The following is a 20,250-nucleotide window of genomic DNA, read 5'->3' as shown; positions in this document are numbered from 1 at the left end:
CACAGCAATGCAATTGTGAGTGAGGACTCTTTTCTCTCTTGATGCGTTCATGGACACTCTGCACCCAAACAACATCATTGTACATTAAACAGATTAGTAGAAGTATTAACAGATTTCTGTGTTTCTCCAAACAATCACTTACATTTTTTCTCTCTCTCCAGAAGACGACCAAACACTGTACCTGACCTGTCCAAGGACGCTCTCCTCCCATCTGCATGCAGCCTGTCTCCCCGTCCCTCCACTGCATCACTCATGATGATGATGATGAGGATCAGTAGCCCCTGTAGTCCTCTAACTAGATGAAGCCCCTCCTGCTCCCATGGTGACCACTCTCACCCTCAGGACTGGGGTCCAGTCTCCTCCAGTTCAGTCAGCACAGGAAGTCAGTTCAATCAGACATGTTTTTTTTAAACACAGAACTTTTACTTATCAACTCATAGATGCTTATTACCTCCTGAGGTGGTTGAACTGAAACTGGACTCCATCCCTGATTACACATGTTGTAAATAATAGTGCTGTATACTCCAGTAGAGGTTTTTGACCAGCAACTGTTTGTGTTAACGCACAGCCTCCACCGTCCCCCTGCACACATCTTCTTAAGGGCATCATGTACAAGACATACTGTAGGCAGACGTGACCTTTTTCTCTGTCGTAAATAAGAGTATAGTGTGTAACGCCAGCTTGTAACAGAAGACCTACACTCTGCATGCATGTCGCTTAGCAGGTTAGCTTTCAAATCTTTGCATGTGTCCTGATTCCAGTCAGGAGCTGGTATGCTGCGAGTGAAGCGTCGACTGATCGACTTCGACAGATGTCTTACACACACACACACACACATACACAGACAGATAGAGAGGTTTCTCTTAATCCTGAACCTGGTCTCAGTGCCCTAGAGGACATAAGATGGAACATGCATCAGGGAAACGCAGCCCTGACTTTAAATCTGCATCGAGGAAACATTTTCTAATTGCTTTGGTACTGTGATGTTGCAGCTGTATGATGCCATTGTACATTTCAGGTAATGCTGCCCACCTCCATTTAATGTGGCTCCCCCCCACACCTTGTGAGTCTTCATACCGAGCCTTAACAAGAGCTGATTTCTCGTGATCAAACTAACACGGCGTCACATACATACATTTGTAATTACTACCTCTAGAGCAGCTCATTATATCCGTATTAGAGTATACAAAGACATCATCATTTTTAATGCTGATTACGAGCTGAACTTAGAGTTTCTAGAGAAAGGCGCAACTTGAGTACACCAATAGCTGAAGGTAGATTTAAAATAGTCTTATTAGAGCAGTAGTTATGATCTCCTAAAGTTCATTCATACACAGTTTCCTTCTCCAACATGTGACAGGATCAGAGCTGGGCTGAAAATGTGCTCGCACAACTATTCTAGTGCAGCAGACGACCAGAAAGTTTAAAAGTGCGTGATGCATTTTTCACTTTTGGAACCATGAGGCTGAAATTATAATGCCTGAAACCCTCGAATAGTGCAACGATACACTATCGACTTACCTACCCTGTCTTATCACAATTCTGATTTGGAAACAGAAGTGAAGTAACATCTCAAATCAGTGATTCAGTGCTTTTAAATCAGGGCAATGAAAAGTCCAGTGATTAGGGAGTGTCTGCAAACCAGTCCCCAGCTGAGCAGCCACCAGTCTGGGATGGACAGAAGCTTGTTGTTTGTAGCTTGTTGTCAGGCCGTGCTGTAACTCTTCTGTTAGAAAATCCTGACCAGCCAATCAGGATAGAAGAAAGCAGCACGCCTTAGGTGGGCGATGAAGAGATAGATGGACTGAGCTGAGTCACTGAGTCAAAGGACAGATTAGACTGTTCTCTCTTGTGTGAGAGAAAGAGTTCATTTTGATTTCTATTTGTTTTTTATGTTTAAGCTTTGACCAGACATATTTGATCAGAAGTTGACTCTGATCTGATTATTCAGGGTTTGATTATGAATCTATGAATATTTAGTTACCAAAATCCTCAATCCAGTGTATTATAACCATGATGGACTTGTCCTACATGTAAATTAGCCCCAGAAGGTCGTTCCCAGTCGTCTGATTCTTAGCAGCCTCATTCATGACATCACCGCTCTGTGTCATGCTCTTACCGGCATTAACAACATCTCAGGGCTTCACATACACAATCACAGCCACTGTGGGCCACCACCACCGTCTTCCTCATCAAAACAAGATGATTGCTGATGAACAATCAGGTCAGTGCGTGTTCTTCGAGGCTTAGCAGATGAACAGAATGATGAAACTAACATCGAACAAATAACATCATTTTATACATGGTATATATCATCTCCATTCTTCCGTATGACATAAAATGAAAAGAAAAATCCCTCAGCCGCTCCTGGTCAGACCCTACTGTACGTGTCCAAGCAGTCCCTCTATTTGACATCATGTTTCAAGTATAATCAACAAATCTGAAGGAGGGGAATTGTGTACTATAACGTCACCTGCTGTTCCACTGTCTGATTTCAACATATCTAAAATACATGTGCTATATATTGTTAATCTTGTAAGTAAAATAGCGTGCCATGACATAGTAAAATGCAAAAGAAAGGCACATGCTAACTTTGTTCAGAGAAATGTTTGTTTTATTTATTTCTGTATGCCTATACTGTAGCGTCAACATGATTATGTGAAGAATCACCGTGCATAATTTCTGTATATATAGACTCATCACTATGCTGTATTGTATGTGAACCATTGTGTTGTAGTAAAAAGTTCAATAAACTTGTAGAAAGGAGTTTGTTAATGGGAATCATTTGAGTTCAAAGGATTGTTTGAATGTCACGAGTGATGTGTGAGTATAAGAGAGAGAAGAGAGAAAGGCTGTCAGCTGAAAATGACTCCATCTAGTGGATGGATAGACAACTCTATTTATAGAGATTTGATTGGATAAAAAACAGGGCTGTACAGTTAATCGAAATATTATTGAAATCGCAATATGGTAAAGTGCAATATCCAATTTGCAGAAGCTGCAATATTAGCTGCATTACAATGAAGTACTATAATGATGCAGAGATGCCCTGGCTGACTAATCTTGTTCTCCAGTTGTAAGAAATCGTGTTTGTTTGGAAAAGACCACAACAAATGTCACATCATCATGATTTTTTTCCATGAAAATGACAAATGTGATGCAAAAATGATCATTCCAACCAATGTGAACCATATCTCAATCTTAATATCTGTCAAAAATAATATGATTTTTTATCATACAGCCCTAAAAGAGTGACATCATCAGCTGACTGTCCCTTCTTCTGTCAGCACATTTAAAAACAGACAGCTGCCTTCAACTCAGACAGCAGATAGAATAAAAGTATACAGACGCACTGCATCCATTTAAGGAAAATGTCCCCTTGTGTGCAATTTTTAGTTTTTCACCCAATTCGGATACTCCAGTTTATTCCACATGATGGTTTTCCAGCTCCAACTCCACTGAAAATATGATTGCTGTCAGTGACTGCTGCTGAGCTGCGTGTGTGTTGGGAGCTCTCTGATGTTATTTCAACCTCCGACCTAAACAGGAAATGAATTTTCAAACTATGTTGGGAGAGGAAACTTTGGCAAAAAATGATGACGAGAACAAAAGAATACAGATGCTGTATCTCATTTAATATGCCCAGTGAAACCACACATACTGTATATAGATATATAAGTCAGATTGATGACATCATGGTGTACAGGGAACAAGAGACCTCTTTAAAGACTCTGTGTAATCACAGCAGTAGCTTCCTGTTTGTCTTGGTTTACTTGTGTACACGGTGGATATTATTACAGTAAACTATGTGCAGACATTTAACTGTATCTTTTAAATGAATAGGCAGTTTGTTTATGTGCAGACAGAGTATACAGTCATTGTCATCACATGAGAAGAAGAGTTGTAACTTATAACCCCGAGAGTCTGAGAATGTTACCTTAAAAATCACTGTGCTGTTGTGTTATGATAGATATTTATTAATGTTAATTATTCTCAGTATGAACCTCGTCATCACCCACATTGGTGAAATTCTGTTGAAGTGATGAAACTCTCGTTCTGCAAATGAACTTCCTCTGGGCCCTCTCATATTATAATAAGCTGCTTTTCATCGTTCCCACGAGAAAGGAAGCAGTGATGTAAACAGCAGTGGCATGTCAAACATCATCATACTGTAGTTTGTGTGTGTGTGTGCGTGCGTGTGTGTGTGTGTGTGTGTGTGTGTGTGTGTGTGTGTGTGTGTGTGTGACAATGTTGTCTGTAAACTGTTTGGAAAATGTGACTTAAAAAGACTGGAGCCATGTTCACACAATCAAATGAACCCACATCTAACCACATAATTCATATTCAAGCTGTCCCACATTATAGACATTGATATAAACCAATGTACTCTGATCGAGTATTAGTTAAATGTTTCTGCTTTATGAGCACATTTACAGCTTGATTGCGATGATTATCAATTAAAAATGATCATCTTCTCTCTTTGTTTACTTGATTTTTTAAAAAATCCTTCCCATTGTGATATGATTTGACCAAAAAAAGAGAAGAAAGTGTTACTCAGAAAGCGCACGTTGAAACATTTATCTTTGGGTTCATCTTCCAGGTGAAATTATTTATTATATGAGAGTTTTAAAGGTGCAACGTCAAATTTAACTGATTGATTGAGTGATCGATCCCTCTCATAGGAGTCTACAGTGATCCCAGAGGACACGTGATGCTCAGCATCCCTGAAACGCGCTTTTTCCCTGCAGTTTGGCTTCCTTCTCTCACCGCCCTCCTGTAGCTGCTCATTGATTTCTTCTCACTCAGCGCGCGCATCCCCGCCGCGCGCTCCCGCCGCCCAGCGGATCAGTGTGGAGACTCTGCGGCACCAGGAGGACGCTGCACCTCCGACCCGAGCCACAGGGCCGGACAGGAGACCCTTCACACCAGCAGGTGGACACACAGACGGACGGACGGAGCTGCTGCAGCATGTCTCTGCTGTAACTAACACTGCGCCCGGTCCGGACACGAGGAGCGACACGCAAGGTACAGAGCGCCCGCATGAAGTTACTCAGTAATGTGATAACGATGCGTGACCTATGACTCTGTAACAGGGCACAACTGGTCTTTTATGTATTTTATTACATGTTAAAAAGCGAAACCTCAGACAGAGTTGTTAAACTAATGCCTCAATGAAACGCTTTGTGTTTAAAGTTGGCACAGTAGTGACTGATGGACTTCGTCAAACACTGTTTGCCCTTTGGCGTGTGGCAAACTGAAGATCTCAGTGCGCTGAACTGTATTTTACTTTGAAAGCCACAGTTTGAACTCATAACCTCGTATGCTGTTTCCTCTATAGTCTCCAGGCTCTTCAGTTGGAAAGGCTCAGTGCTGTGCGTAAAAAATAAAACGAAATAAAAATAGGCTTATAGCGTTTATTTAGACACAGAGCTGAAATTTAAGCTGAACCAGCTCCAACCTTCAGTTCACCCACTCTGCATTATAAATGCATGTACTGCAGATTCATGCATTAATCAGATGTAGCCTGTTCCTGAACTTCTTCTGTCACTATCACACAGGATGTTCATTTAACTGAGCTGCTGTTTGGCCTCATTTGATTTTGGTTGTTTTAAAGGGACAATTCACCCCAAAATCAAATCTACATATTTTTCCTCTTACCTGTAGTGCTGTTTATCTATCTAGATTGTTTTGGTGTGAGTGGCTGCATTTTGGAGATATTGGCCGTAGAGGTCTGCTATCTTTTGATAATAATAATGGATCTATATGGCGCTCAGCTCGTGGTGCCAAAAAAAATACATCTGAAATACTCAACAGCAGTGACTCCTTCCAGATACCATGACCCGGTTACTCAAGATAATCCACAGAGCTTGTTGAGAGCATGCAGGAAATATTTTCTTTCTACCGAACTACACTGTATCATTACTCAGATGGAAGCGTGCATCCACTCATAGATGAGAGGCTTGGGCTTGTAGCGCAGGTTGTAAACATTAATGGCGTCATCCTCAGTTGAGCTGTAACGTTAGCTAGTTTAATTAGCTAGCCTCTTGTCCGTGATTAGTTGCATGCATCCTTCGGTGTAGTTCGGTAGAAAGAAACTAGTTCCTACATGAAACTGTTCACATGAAAGTCTGTGGATTATCTTGTGTAACTGAAAAGAGACATTGCTGTTGAGTTTTTCAAATGTAGATTTTTGGTGCTTTGAGCACCACAAGCCAAGTGCCAACTAGTTCAGTTGTATTCAAGAGAAGGCAAACGTCTCTACATCCTCCAAAAGATCCCCAAAACTTGTTTACTCAGACCAAAACAATAGCTGGATGATCCGCACCACATGTAAGAAGGAAAATATATATTTTTCCGATTTTGTGGTGAACTGTCCCTTTAATCAATATAAAGATCCAATCCAATAACATAAATACGGGGCTGCGCAGCCAAATGTTATCATGGTATATTACACTGCCACTGTTTCATCTACCTGTCTGTAAGTCAGACTGTATCTTAATAATGCCTAATTAATGTTTATTAATGCCATTAATTTCAAACACACATCAGCACCCAGAGGATCGTGTTCCACTCCAATAGAATCAATACAAGAGGATAAATTAATGTCCTTTTAATCAGGAGCCAGAGAGGACGTGATAATCTTGCCAACTATTTGCCCTGCTGGGGGTCAGTTACATAAACTTAAGACTGATGATGTGATGACACACACACACACTCACACTCGCAAGACACTGTGCTCCAGTGTCACTCGTCTGAATCAGGATTAGCATGATTGAGGATTTGACTCCTCTTCAAAGGGCTGGTATTCACCTTCGCATGTCGAGTTACTCCACTTGGAGAGTTGTGCTACTAAATAAGATATATGTGAAAAAGCTGTCGACCTGATCTTTTTTACCCAATACCTCTACTTGCTTTTTATTATTTTAGACAGAGTTGCATGATTCATTGGATTGTTATACATATTTTTTTCCCCCTGGTGGATAAAAGATGAGTTTGTGATGCCAAAACACACCAGTTTAACATGGGATGAATGTACGGTCTTTTTCGTGTGAGATGAAAGAGGACATTATGATTCACGATAACAGAAAAGTAACACTCAGAGTTGAAATAACTTACTTATTGTGCTTGCAGTTTAATACAAGTGGCAGTATTTCCAATATATTAATATTAATATAAGGCTGCATTACCCTATTTTCATTGTTGACTGATCTGAACACCGGAAAATATTCACAATTAATTAGCTGGAATCAGAAATATTAGATTTTTTTCCTTACAAAAATACTCTGATTAATTGACTAACAAAAAAGTTGCCGATTAATTTAATATCTGTTTATTTTGATAGATCTCTCTTTGATAGATCTCTCTCTGTGTTATTCCAAACGTACTGCTCAGTGTCCCTCCTGTGTGACCTGAACCCTTTGGCTTCCCTCCTGTAACCAGCTGTTACTGTCTGTCCGTGTGACTGCGTCTTCTCTGCTCCGGGCCTTCTTCTCCGCTGTGTGGGCGAGGTTATAAATAAGAGACTGGAGGTTTTTGCGTGTGTGTGTGTTGTTTAACCAGCTGCCGGGGAGGTTTGTTTGTCTGCTCTGTGTGCAGGTGTACTTGCTGGCCTCTAGATGCTGTTCTCGGGCCTGTTTTAAGGCCCCCCCCCTCCTCACCACCACCACCAGTGCTTACCACCCAGCTTTTACCTCAAGGTCTTGAGTCTATTTGCGTTGCGTCAGCATCACCTGTCCCTTGAGTTTTAGCTGTGTGCTGTGTGTGTGACATTTACTGTTCAAAATCTGTCCAAAAAAGTGTCAAGCGATACATTTTAATACGTTTAATTCTTTAGAATCAGTAGGTAGAATTATAAATATATGCAAGAAACTTGACCCTTGTGTACTTTAATTGATTAATGGTGATATTACAGTCTAAGTAATGTCAGAGGAAGGTAGAGCTATTTTTCTGATAATCTCTAGTGATTTGAGAGTTTGGGAGGATTGCCTCTTAAGTGAGTGCTGTGGGAAAAAAACTACTGAGAATCCAGCAGAGAAAAAGTTTAAAAACATATATTTTGAGGTTTTAATGCTATTTCTGATAGTTGAACAGCTCCCCTAACATAGATTATAGCCTTTGGTGTGTGTGCGTGTGTGTGTGTGTGTGTGTGTGTGTGTGTGTGTGTGTGTGTGTGTGTGTGTCCTCGTCTAGCGTCTAGACAGAGAGGAGCATGGGAAAGTGGCCCCGTTTTCACAGGGCAGACCACCAGCAGTGACAGTCACATATAGATCTAAATATTGACAGCTTGATTTCCACAGTATAACAAAGGAGCTGGTGTCTTTACTGTACCATCTGCAGTACAATATACAGTATTTTTTACATGGAGGTTACTATGAGGTCACTTATGTACAGACCTACACAGAGTGGAAACATACATTCATTTATATAGAGAGACAAAAATGGTTTTATTTTGGTCTTCCAGTACAGATCTTATCAAAGAGATGTGGTCACACTGAAGTAAGTGAGTTTGATTTACTCTGTGAAGTTAACAAATCTCTAGCTCAGTGTCTAAAAGAGGGAGTGGCAGATGATTTCCAATTTTGAAGAATTATCCATCTTCCATGACGTGTAGCAAAGATTCTTGCCTCCTGCTGGGATCCAGACAGCAGAAGTGTCTATAGTTACAGTCAGACTTGAGTGAGATGGACATTGAGATGAACTTCAGTAGTAGAGCAAAGTTGTATCTAGTCTCCTGAACTTCCAGTATCTTTGAAAAGCGCTCTTTAAAGCAACATTATGTAAGTGTCCCGTAGAGGAACTGTATCTTCACAACACTTCCCTGCAAAGTTTACTTGTAAACTGGTATTTCTATGTTCAGAAACGCTGATGTATTTACTTTTTGACATAAAGTCGAATTAGACAAGTGGCCGCAACGTAAGCATTAGTTCTCAAGACTTGTAAGATGAGTTTGAGGTCAATAAAACCCATTATCACACCTGTGGGGAACATGAGGCTCTGTGGCGCAATGGATAGCGCATTGGACTTCTAGTTAAGTACTGAAGAAGTGATTCAAAGGTTGTGGGTTCGAGTCCCACCAGAGTCGAGCTTTAACTTGCTACCACTTCTTCCTGTTTGCACCATAAAGCATTTCCCCAAACAGTCCCCGTTCAGCCAACGCTCCAGAGGAAGACAGTACTACAGTACTCAGGCAACACAAGAAAGGAAGTCCTGTTAATGCTGCCACATTCCAGATTTTTTTTTTTATTCATTCATCCTGTTTGAGTGACAAGTTACAAATTTAAAGCAACACTATGTAACTTTTTGACCTTAAAATAACAGCTTCACAATCATTTTGATGGTACAGTGTCTTGTAATAGTGTGAATGGCGTCTCTGTCTCAGCCACTCCGCCTCCTATCACTTGTTTCTGCACTCTGTAACAGTAGAAATACACAGCACACAGTAGGAGTACACATAAGAAACATGCAATACACAGTAGAAACACACAACACAGTAGAAATACACAGTAGAAACACACAGCATACAGTCAAAATACACAGTAGAAATACACAACATACAGAAGAAATACAAAGTAGAAACACAGCACACAGTAAAAATACACAGTAGAAACACACAGCACACATTAGAAATACACAATAGAAATACACAGCACACAGTAGACATACACAATAGAAATACACAGTAGAAATACACAGTAGAAACACACAGCACACAGTAGAAATACACAATAGAAATACACAGTAGAAACACACAGCAGACAGTAGAAATACACAATAGAAATACACAGTAGAAATACACAACAGAAATACACAGTACACAGTTGAAATACACAGTATTTCTACTGTGTATTTCTGAATTGTTGTGTGTTTCTACTGTGTATTTCGACTGTGTACTGTGTATTTCTGCTGTGTACACAAATACAGAGTAGAAATACACAGCACACAGTAGAAATACACAATAGAAATACACAGTAGAAACACACAACACACAGTAGAAATACACAGTAGAAATACACAGCAGAAATACACAGTACACAGTCAAAATACACAGTTTTTCTACTGTGTATTTCTTATTTGTATTTCTGCTGTGTATTTCTGCTGAGTGCTGTGTATTTCTACTGTGTATTTCTACTATGTGCTGTGTATTTCTACAGTGTGTTGTGTATTTCTACTGTGTATTTCAACTGTGTACTTGGTATTTCTACTGTATATTTCTATGGTGTGCTGTGTATTTCTACTGTGTGTTGTGTGTTTCTACTTTGTATTTCGACTGTGTACTGTGTATTTCTGCTGTGTACACAAATACAGAGTAGAAATACACAGCACACAGTAGAAATACACAATAGAAATACATAGTAGAAATACACAGTAGAAACACACAACACACAGTAGAATTACACAGTAGAAACACACAACACACAGTCGAAATACACAGTAGAAATACACAGCAGAAATACACAGTACACAGTCGAAATACACAATAGAAATACACAATAGAAATACACAGCACACAGTAGACATACACAATAGAAATACACAGTAGAAACACACAGCACACAGTAGAAATACACAATAGAAATACACAGTAGAAACACACAGCAGACAGTAGAAATACACAATAGAAATACACAGTAGAAATACACAACAGAAATACACAGTACACAGTTGAAATACACAGTATTTCTACTGTGTATTTCTGAATTGTTGTGTGTTTCTACTGTGTATTTCGACTGTGTACTGTGTATTTCTGCTGTGTACACAAATACAGAGTAGAAATACACAGCACACAGTAGAAATACACAATAGAAATACACAGTAGAAACACACAACACACAGTAGAAATACACAGTAGAAATACACAGCAGAAATACACAGTACACAGTCAAAATACACAGTTTTTCTACTGTGTATTTCTTATTTGTATTTCTGCTGAGTGCTGTGTATTTCTACTGTGTATTTCTACTATGTGCTGTGTATTTCTACAGTGTGCTGTGTATTTCTACTGTGTGTTGTGTGTTTCTACTGTGTATTTCGACTGTGTACTGTGTATTTCTACTGTATATTTCTATGGTGTGCTGTGTATTTCTACTGTGTGTTGTGTATTTCTACTGTGTATTTCAACTGTGTACTTTGTATTTCTACTGTATATTTCTATGGTGTGCTGTGTATTTCTACTGTGTGTTGTGTGTTTCTACTTTGTATTTCGACTGTGTACTGTGTATTTCTGCTGTGTACACAAATACAGAGTAGAAATACACAGCACACAGTAGAAATACACAATAGAAATACACAGTGGAAATACACAGTAGAAACACACAACATACAGTGGAATTACACAGTAGAAACACACAACACACAGTCGAAATACACAGTAGAAATACACAGCAGAAATACACAGTACACAGTCGAAATACACAGCATTACATACATGTTGACTTCAACATACAAGTTTCATCACATAACATTGTTATGATGTAATGAGTTTTGTTTGTAGTTAGCACCTACATTAGGCCTGACAAATTGTTACAGATCTGGGATTTGTATTTACAACAGTGGTGTCGCACTCTGTGGGGTGGTGCCAAATGGCACAAAATGCCAATTTCTACATAATGTTTCTTTAACTACACTAGCTGCATGGCTGTAGGGACTGATCATGTTGGTCTGTCCACCACTTTGGTCCACATATATTTCAACATCTACTGAATGAACTCTGCCCTGACATTCATGGTTCCCAAAGGACGAATCCTTACATTCGGACATACATTTGTGACTCAGAAGAAATTGTAACTTTGTTGACATTCATCTTGCAAAATCATCAGGTCAAAATTAAACTTTGTGCAAAATTTAGTTTATGAACAGATTGCAAAACTAATGGCATTCCAGCCTCAGCTTCAACAAAACTTCATTATAATAGCATGCTCATTGTGAGCATCTTAGCATGCTAATGTTAACATCTAGTTCAAAGCACTGCCGTGCCTAAGCACAGCTTCACAGAGCTGCTTGTGTGGCTGCAAACTGCTGCACTATCTTATATTGCCTTGTTGTTTCTGGATAATTAATGTTGCTCCAGGAGCATCATTGCAACTGACTGATCATGTTTTTGTAGTGTCATAGCTTTGTGACTCAGGAAGAAGACTGAAAGACATGGGAGAATTTATCCTTTCAGAATTCATTATTTATGATGCTGTGAGAACGACACCAACACAGCATCAAGTACACCTTTAAGCACTCGTAGTCTTGCTTATTGACAGAAATCACAGGAAATGCACTCTATGGATATGTGCATCTGAAAAGGCAGTTTGTCAGTGAAGTGATCAACGACTTTTTCTCCAGGCCTGCTGTGACCTGACATTCAGGGACAAGGTTGCATGTGAATCATATGGGAGTCATAGCATAAGAAGCAGCCTAAGGAACACACACTGAATGAGTCAAACATTAAGGTCCATAAAGACCTTGCCAGCAGGCCAGAACTTTGTCCTTGCTATGGGGGGACTTCTATAGTAGTTGGTCATTAATTTACTGGAGCATGCCATAGAAATATCAGTAGGAGAAGGAATGTCTTGACCTGTATACACTGTGTTTTTCTTCTGGCCACTTTAGGTTGTCTTTGTCTGTTTTGTTTGTCCATCTGGCTACTGTAGGCGTCATATTTCAGTCAGACAGGCACACACACACATCTCTGTGAGAACAATATCCAGTCAGCCTCACAGTTCACTCTGAGTGACCCAAACAGCTCATGGTGATTTATGACCGGCAGGGTCAGCTCAAGAGGAGGCTGTGAGGGGGGTCACACAGTCAGTTGAATGGCTAAAATAGACGCCTCTCCTTCACTCCCCCACTGGGTTGATTTGTCTCTCTCAACCCGGAGCTGTCGCTGTTGAATCACGCAGCCTAGATCTCCTGGGTTAGTCTGTTAAAATTCCCCCGACTGTTGGAGTTTTTCTGTAGCTCACTGTTGTGCCCATACTGGGTTTAGCATTGGTGGGGTGTAATATTAGCACCAAGTGGAACACTGAACAGTTTTGTGTGTCACATGGATGTCACAACTATAATGATGACATTCATGCTTCGCCTGTCTGCACCTTTTGCAAAGTGGGTCAGTACGTGTTTACTGTATCTTCTTCACCAGCTAACCTTCACAGTGTTGCTGGATGTACTTGTTTGGAGCTAGAAATTTCACTTTAATGCGACAAAATGGAGGTTGGGATGAGCAGGTGAACACAATACCGCAATTTGTAAAATATGGTTAAAATTCGACAGTAGCTACAAAACATAACAGCTGCTCTTTGCTAGCTATCATTGGCTGTTGCTAGCTACTGTTAGTTTATTAGCTCATAGCTCAGTTAGCCGTGGAGGCAGTGGCCTAAGAGTTTGCCTGGACAAAACCAGAGGTGGTTGTAGAAAGACAAATTAAGACTGGGTTGGTGAGTTTAATTTATGTAAAGTGTGTTTATGATGATTTAATGAGGCAGTTAAGCTTGACAGAGAGAAATTTCAATTCAGAAGGTGTATGGTTGTATTTTTCTGTTTAGTTAGGAAAATAGACATTTGACATTTTGTCAGTTTATTTTGTTCATTAATACGCTAACAGCTGAAACGACGTGCGCTATCAGAATATTGCCTTTAGCTTTACCAAGTGGTATTACAGACAGGACAGGTGGGGCTAGCTGGTTAGCATGCTAACTTCAGTAGACATCTCTGCAATGCAGTACACAGACGTTTTTGACCTAATGTCAACGCTTGTTTTTCACACTCTGTTGATAATGTTAGTTCATTTTTTAAATGTTTCAAACTAAAATTCTGGACATATCTTAAAAAATTGCTCCTTTAAGCCTTGGTTGGAGAATTATTTTATTATTGCAACAAAGACACAAAATAGAAAAAGGGAAACAGGCTATTGAGATCTCAGGTTATATTGATTTATAGAAAGAAATATGACCTCTGACCTCCAGACAGTGATCTTTTTTGGAGCCAGCATCTAGTGTTTATTACTGGAAATGCACCTTAGGGCAGTTGCACATTGGATTGACGTAGGAAGGAACAGCTGTGGTGGTTGCTGCTTTGGGTAAAAACCACTCTGGATTCAGCTAAGTGCACTTCTGCAGCAGAGAAACCATGGGGTTGTTTGCCAGCTTTTTTTGCTAGTCCTGTGACCAGTAATTAGAGATCAAGAGACACATAAACAGTCAGGAATGAGAAGCTTGTGTTCACACTGAGTGAGAGCCAAATTCTTAAAATCCTTTATTTTGACAATCCCTTCACCAGGTTATTGATTTGAGCTGTCAGCCTTACTGAAATGTTCCAATAACAGGCAGTAATCCTGTATCTAATGATGCTTTCCAGTAGAACCATAACAAGCTTTGTCCAAAACGGTATAAATCTGGGCAGAAAGTGAAGAAGACACCATGAACCTGATGAGTTGCAGCTTCTGGAATTCAGGTCGCAGCTATTTTATGCCAGATAAGTTGATCTTTATTCGGGAATAAAACTGTGTTGATCTGCATCCAGAATCTACAGTTCTTGGTTCTGATTAGAAAAAAAAATCCTACATCTGTTTCAAGGATAAATAAAAATATAAAGATTATGTTTTCAGTCTACCACAGACAAGTTTGGCTGTAGAATAATAGAGGAGGTTTAGCTTCTGACGAGAGCATCACCTGCTGTCAAAAATCTAAATCTAAACTTGAATCAATAGAAGATGCTTTTGTGTCAGCTTGTACAAGATTGAAGCCCTGTAAAATATGCCTGTTTTGTTTACCACCAGAAACATACCTGCATCCCATAGACTCCACAAAAAAAGTTTAAGAAACACTGAAGCAGCCAATTGCTCATAAAACTGTCAATTACATGAACTTCCTGTGCAGCCCCGCTCTGACCTCCGCTTGCTGGCTGGAGGAAATGCATCCCCAGCTATGTTAACTGCTTTACAGAATGGTAATGAGGTGCTAGCTGGCTAAGCCAGAGTTTGGGACGATGCATGCTTGAAGCGCTGAGGATACTAGAGGCAAAAATAGAAGGCCAAGGCTCGAGGTGCGTTTGTTTCCATCACTGGTCGGGATTAGCAGCTTCTAAACACTCTGTTCCATTAAGGCTATTGTAACAAAGTATACTGTCTCATGACTACACACACACACATACACACACCTTTTTAAATCCGCTCTGACACGGTCTAGCATTGACACGGCTGCTTCCAAATACAGTAAAGCCAGTGTTACATTCAGAGCGGCAGGCTTGTTTTATTGGCTGTTTTTATGTGTCTGGAGCTGTTAATCTTGCACAGACATTCTCAGTGAGGATAAAAGGAAAGATGACAGCTTAGACTGCAGATATAAACCAAATACAACCTGCTAGGGTTGAGCGATGTCTACTGATTTGGCATATGACGACGTTCCAAGTGCAACATTGTGATGGATGATGACATCGTTGTTGGGGGGTTTACTAAGTGTCCCCTCTGAGTTGCCATAAGGCGGAGTGAGCTCAGCGCTGTAGTCACTGCTGTTTCCTACTGACGCTCTGACCCACTTATCTCACCCAGCTGAGCAAAATGCATCACATCACCACCGACATACATCCCCGAACTGGGTTTCAAAGGGTCTTCATCTCCGCCACGTCCCTAACTTAGCCAAAGTTTGCTATACTTAATAAGCTAAGCTGAGAAAATGCAAATAACAATGGCATGAATGAAAGAAACACACAAACAGCAGTGAACAGAAAAGAAGCATCGATGCTCTGAGGGGACACGCTACTTCTTGTGCTCTCTGGCGGGCGTCTTTTAAATTACAATGTAATGATGATACAGGATTTAGAAGTTGATGGCTTCGTGGTGGATGATGGCATCGTCTATCGGCCCAACCCTCCTACCTGCAAATACTTCTTTATGGTGCATTTTATCCTATGTCAGATGTCAGACAATTACAATTACATTTTCCAAGTCTGCTGAATAAATAAATAAATGCAAAAGATTGTCCACTGAGAATAGGCTTGATGCAGATTTTTGGTACATGTCAGGAGTATTAAGATGGTCACATGACTCCTGTTCAATGTTGATCATTATAACATCTACTGACATTAATTATTGCAGATTTATACTGCAGGAGATGTTTGGGTTACGGTCTGAAAATCGAAAGCAAAGATATGAAAACTTCACATTGATGTTTGACTGAAGGAGACAACTGTCAGTCTGTCTGTAATTACATCTGTCTCAAACTAATTAATCTACTGCCTGTCCAGATAAGGGTTGATTGAATTTGCATCACAATTTCCTAAACTGCAAGGTGAATTCATCACATTGCTTGTTTTGTCCAACCAATAGTCCTAAGGAACCTAAAGATTTATGTCTATATATTATTATTTGTAGGAATATTTTGTAAAGATATTTCATTTACTGTCATGTGAGACAAAGATCCTCATATTTCAGAGACTGGATGTCAGAGCATGTTTGGCATATTTTATAAATGAATTATCAAAATAGTTGCCAGTTATTTTTTAAATTTATTCTATTTCTTAATAAATTATTTGACTGATTATATGACTAGTCCAGACCATGTTGAGAGAAGCTAAATTGCAGCATTGCTTTGCGGTGCAGTGAGAGCCAGAACCTTGTGACTTTAAGAGCATATTAAGACTCAGTTCTGACATTTTGATTTACAGTGATTTTACAAAACTTCACCCTGGTTTTCTAGTCAGGTTGAAACAAATTATCCAAGTTTCTTGTAATTTGCAAATTGCTCCCAGTCTGACCGAAAAATATAGCTGTTGCGTTTGCAACTAGTGGTGCATCACATAGGAAAGCATCATACAGCAGTGATTTCCTTTTTATTTCATCATACTGTAGCCATTGTCCTCCCCGTAGGAGTGTGCGTCACAGTAAAGCACACATCCTCTTCAGTTTTTAAGGACACATGTTCATGGATTTATTTTTGTCAAACATTATTTTTAACCTTGCAAGCCGCTCCTGTGCAGATTTTAATTCACAATGGTGACATGTCAAAGAAGCAAAGCAGGAGGGTCAGAGATTTGGGATTAAGTAAAATGTCCTGTTTATAATATGTATGAGTGAAATGGAGAGAGGGGGAGAGGGGGAGAGAGATCGAGACCGACTAAGAAAGGGATTTTGAGAGAGAGAGACAGAGACAGAGACAGAGAGATGAGGACAAGGGCGACAAGGCCTTGGCGGCGACCAGTTGAATCAACAGCTTCTCTCCTCTGGCGAGGACACGCTCACTCTGCTCAAACCTAATACCACAGACATGCTGTCACACACACACACACACACACACACATACACACACACACACACACACACACACACACACACACACACACACACACACACACACAAACATACACATACGTGCTTTCTCTCTCACCCCCCCTCCCACATCTGTTTTTTTTATCCCTCTCTCTTTCTTTCTGTGTCCCTTTGTGACTTTTGCACATTTGTCTTGTCACCCAGTAGAGTCAGTGCATTAACAGAGCCTGAAGGAGGACCTGAGAGAGAAAAGAGGGGGGGTGGGGGGGTGGAGGGGCACAAGGACAACAATGATAGCTCCAGTATATGATGATGAAGAAAACAACAACAACATCAACACACATGTTTGTCCTCGGGCCTGTTCTCAAATGGAGACGTTGAGGCAGAAGGCACGCTACACTCGATACATTATGTATACTGTTGTTATTGGTGCATCTTATCAGCCATTTCATGCACACACATTAGGGCTAGATGTCATTTAAATATGATGATATCATACCATAGTCCACGAGTTTCAACATATTATACCTATGAAATAATAAATCATCCATCTTTGCTCACTAAATCTTAGCATTTCTTACCCTCAGGTAATGCTGGACTATATATATTTCATTATATATGAGACTGTGTATCATCTAGGATTTTAGATATGGTACACCATGATATGACATAAGTGAACTGATCAGGCTGCTCTACTTGGTATCGGCTGAAAAAAAAATCCATAGCATGCATCTCTATTTTTTTGCATTGAGTACTTTTACTCTTAATACTTAAACTGATGTATCCATACCCGTGAAAATCTGGAGGTACATGGGGCCATATTTCAAGGGAAAGCAATATGTTTGATAACCCATTAGCTAACGTTAGCATTCAACCACTTCCTAGCTAGCATTACTGTTTGATTACATCCAGTGCTTTCACTTCCTGGTTTAAATAACTGTGTCCAAGATATGTGTTGATATTTTAGAATTGAATACGACTTTCCTATTGTATCATGCAATACTATCAAACAGTAAAGTAAGCTAGGAAGTGGCTGAATGCTAATGTTTGTTTTTGTCTAACAGAAGCTAAGAGGATTTATCAAATCTTTTGTTTTACATTTAAATATGGCCTGATGTCCTGATGTTTTTTTTTTTTTACTATCTATTGTCTTTTCAGTTCCTGATCAATTAGGCGGAGGTGAAATGATACAAATCCCCACATTTATAGCACCTGCAAACAAAGCAGTATTACTTCTGAGCTCCCTGAGCACAATGTCAGGGGAAAATGGCCACCGTGTGACTTTGGACTATCTGGGGGGAAAAGCTGTCCGTTGCCACATTTAGGTACATTTTTTCAGCAGTAGTAATTAAGCTACCAGCTCAGCACCAAACCACAAAGTTAGCGACTAGCTTGTGAACATGGTGGAGCATTTAGCTGCTAAAGAGCCAGATATTTCCCTCTGGAGTTGGTGGAAATCAAAAATTGAGATAAAAGGAGAGTGAATATTGGACTTACGGCCACCAGGTGGCAAGATAAACGACTCCAAACGAAGCTGTTGTCGCTCCATATCTGCTGAATTCAAAAATAGGCAACTATTTGCTGACAAGTTCCTCCTATTAACTTTATACGGTGATGATATGTCACTGTTGTGACCAAAGCTCTTTTCTGCTGCTCGCAAGTGGCAAAATAATCTGTTTTTGTCCAGGTTTTAAAGTCTGACGAAGCACTCGGCACACATTTCAGCTAATACTCAAAAAATGAGATTCAAAATAAACCTGCACATGCAAGTTTCACACTCATACGCAGGTTGATGAGTGGTGAAAAAGCTCTGGAGGAATGTGCTGCATGGATTCTGTCTGGATCAGAGAGAGAGAGAGAGAGAAATACCTCACTGTCAGTCTATCTCTCTCCGTCTCCACTTTGACATGACCAGGTCAAACGTACAGAGCCGAGATATTCTTGCTGCTGTTTCACAACAGCTTCTGTCAGGATGAGGTTTCACCCAGCAGCATTGCCTCTTCCGCTTGAACACTTTTTCTTCCCCTCTCACATCTTCACCTCTCCTCCTCGACTCATGTTCTTCTTCTGTCTCTTCTCTAGTTTCAATCACCAAAATATCTTAAAACTTAAGTCAGGACAAAGATTTTCAGCTCCCCATGACGAAGATGAATAGCAATTGGTCCATGCCTTTCAGCTGAAGTGCTCCTCTTGATGTTTTCAGTCATACTTCTTTATCTTTCATTACTTGAAGGCAAGATTCTCTGCTCTTTATTTTCTTGTCTCTTCATATTTTTTGCCATGCTCCCATTATCCAATCACTCACAATGGTCTTGTGATAGGAAGTTTAATTTAGTGGCATATGGTGGTTTTTCTGCCACAGTGTCGGCATTGAACATTTCAAAACAATTTGATTTTTTTTGCTGGTTTGTTCGCCCTCTGGGGAGCTGACTGATTCCCTCCTGATTAGAGTGTTTTCACAGAAAAGTCAAATGAAAAGTTTTCGGTACTTTTTCTTTTTAATTCTCGCTGCCACTAAACAGTATATTGTTTTGTTCAAGAAATTCAAATGATTTACATTTTGCAAAAAGTGTGATTTGGATCTTAATCAGTTCTCTCTCTACTTGTATCTGTATCTGCCAGCTCATTAACTTAAACAGATATTGTACTGTAACAGTGTACAATTACTGAGAGCTTTACTGTCGTGCATACACATGTCAGTCAATTTAAATTTCACTTGTATAGTGTTATTCACACCTTGAGGCTCACTGACGTACAGTCCTATATTGGTGCCCTGATTGATTTTGATTTGCCTAAGCCTGTCACCATGACTGAAGGTATGGCTTCACATTGTATCACCCACAAAATAAAAAAGTTAAATTGGATTCCAAACTTAAACTTACGACAGGTAGATGAGGTTACCTACCGCCATGTATTTATGCTTTATTTGTGTGGAAAGACCTTATGAATCATGATTACTTATGTAAGATTCTTTGTTTGTTTTTCACTAAAAAACTATGTGT

General features: G+C 39.9%; 1 non-coding gene across 1 annotated transcript; it reads left to right on the top strand.

Moving 5' to 3' along the window:
* Nucleotides 1-8,990: 8,990 nt before the first annotated feature.
* trnar-ucu (transfer RNA arginine (anticodon UCU)) lies at nucleotides 8,991-9,082 on the top strand. Its single transcript is given in 2 exon segments — nucleotides 8,991-9,027; nucleotides 9,047-9,082. It is a non-coding gene; the product is annotated as a tRNA-Arg (tRNA).
* The last annotated feature ends 11,168 nt before the right edge of the window (nucleotides 9,083-20,250 follow it).

Source organism: Pagrus major, chromosome 7, assembly GCF_040436345.1.
Source record: "Pagrus major chromosome 7, Pma_NU_1.0".
Lineage (NCBI taxonomy): Eukaryota > Metazoa > Chordata > Actinopteri > Spariformes > Sparidae > Pagrus > Pagrus major.
This window is presented reverse-complemented; position numbering and strand designations above follow the sequence as displayed.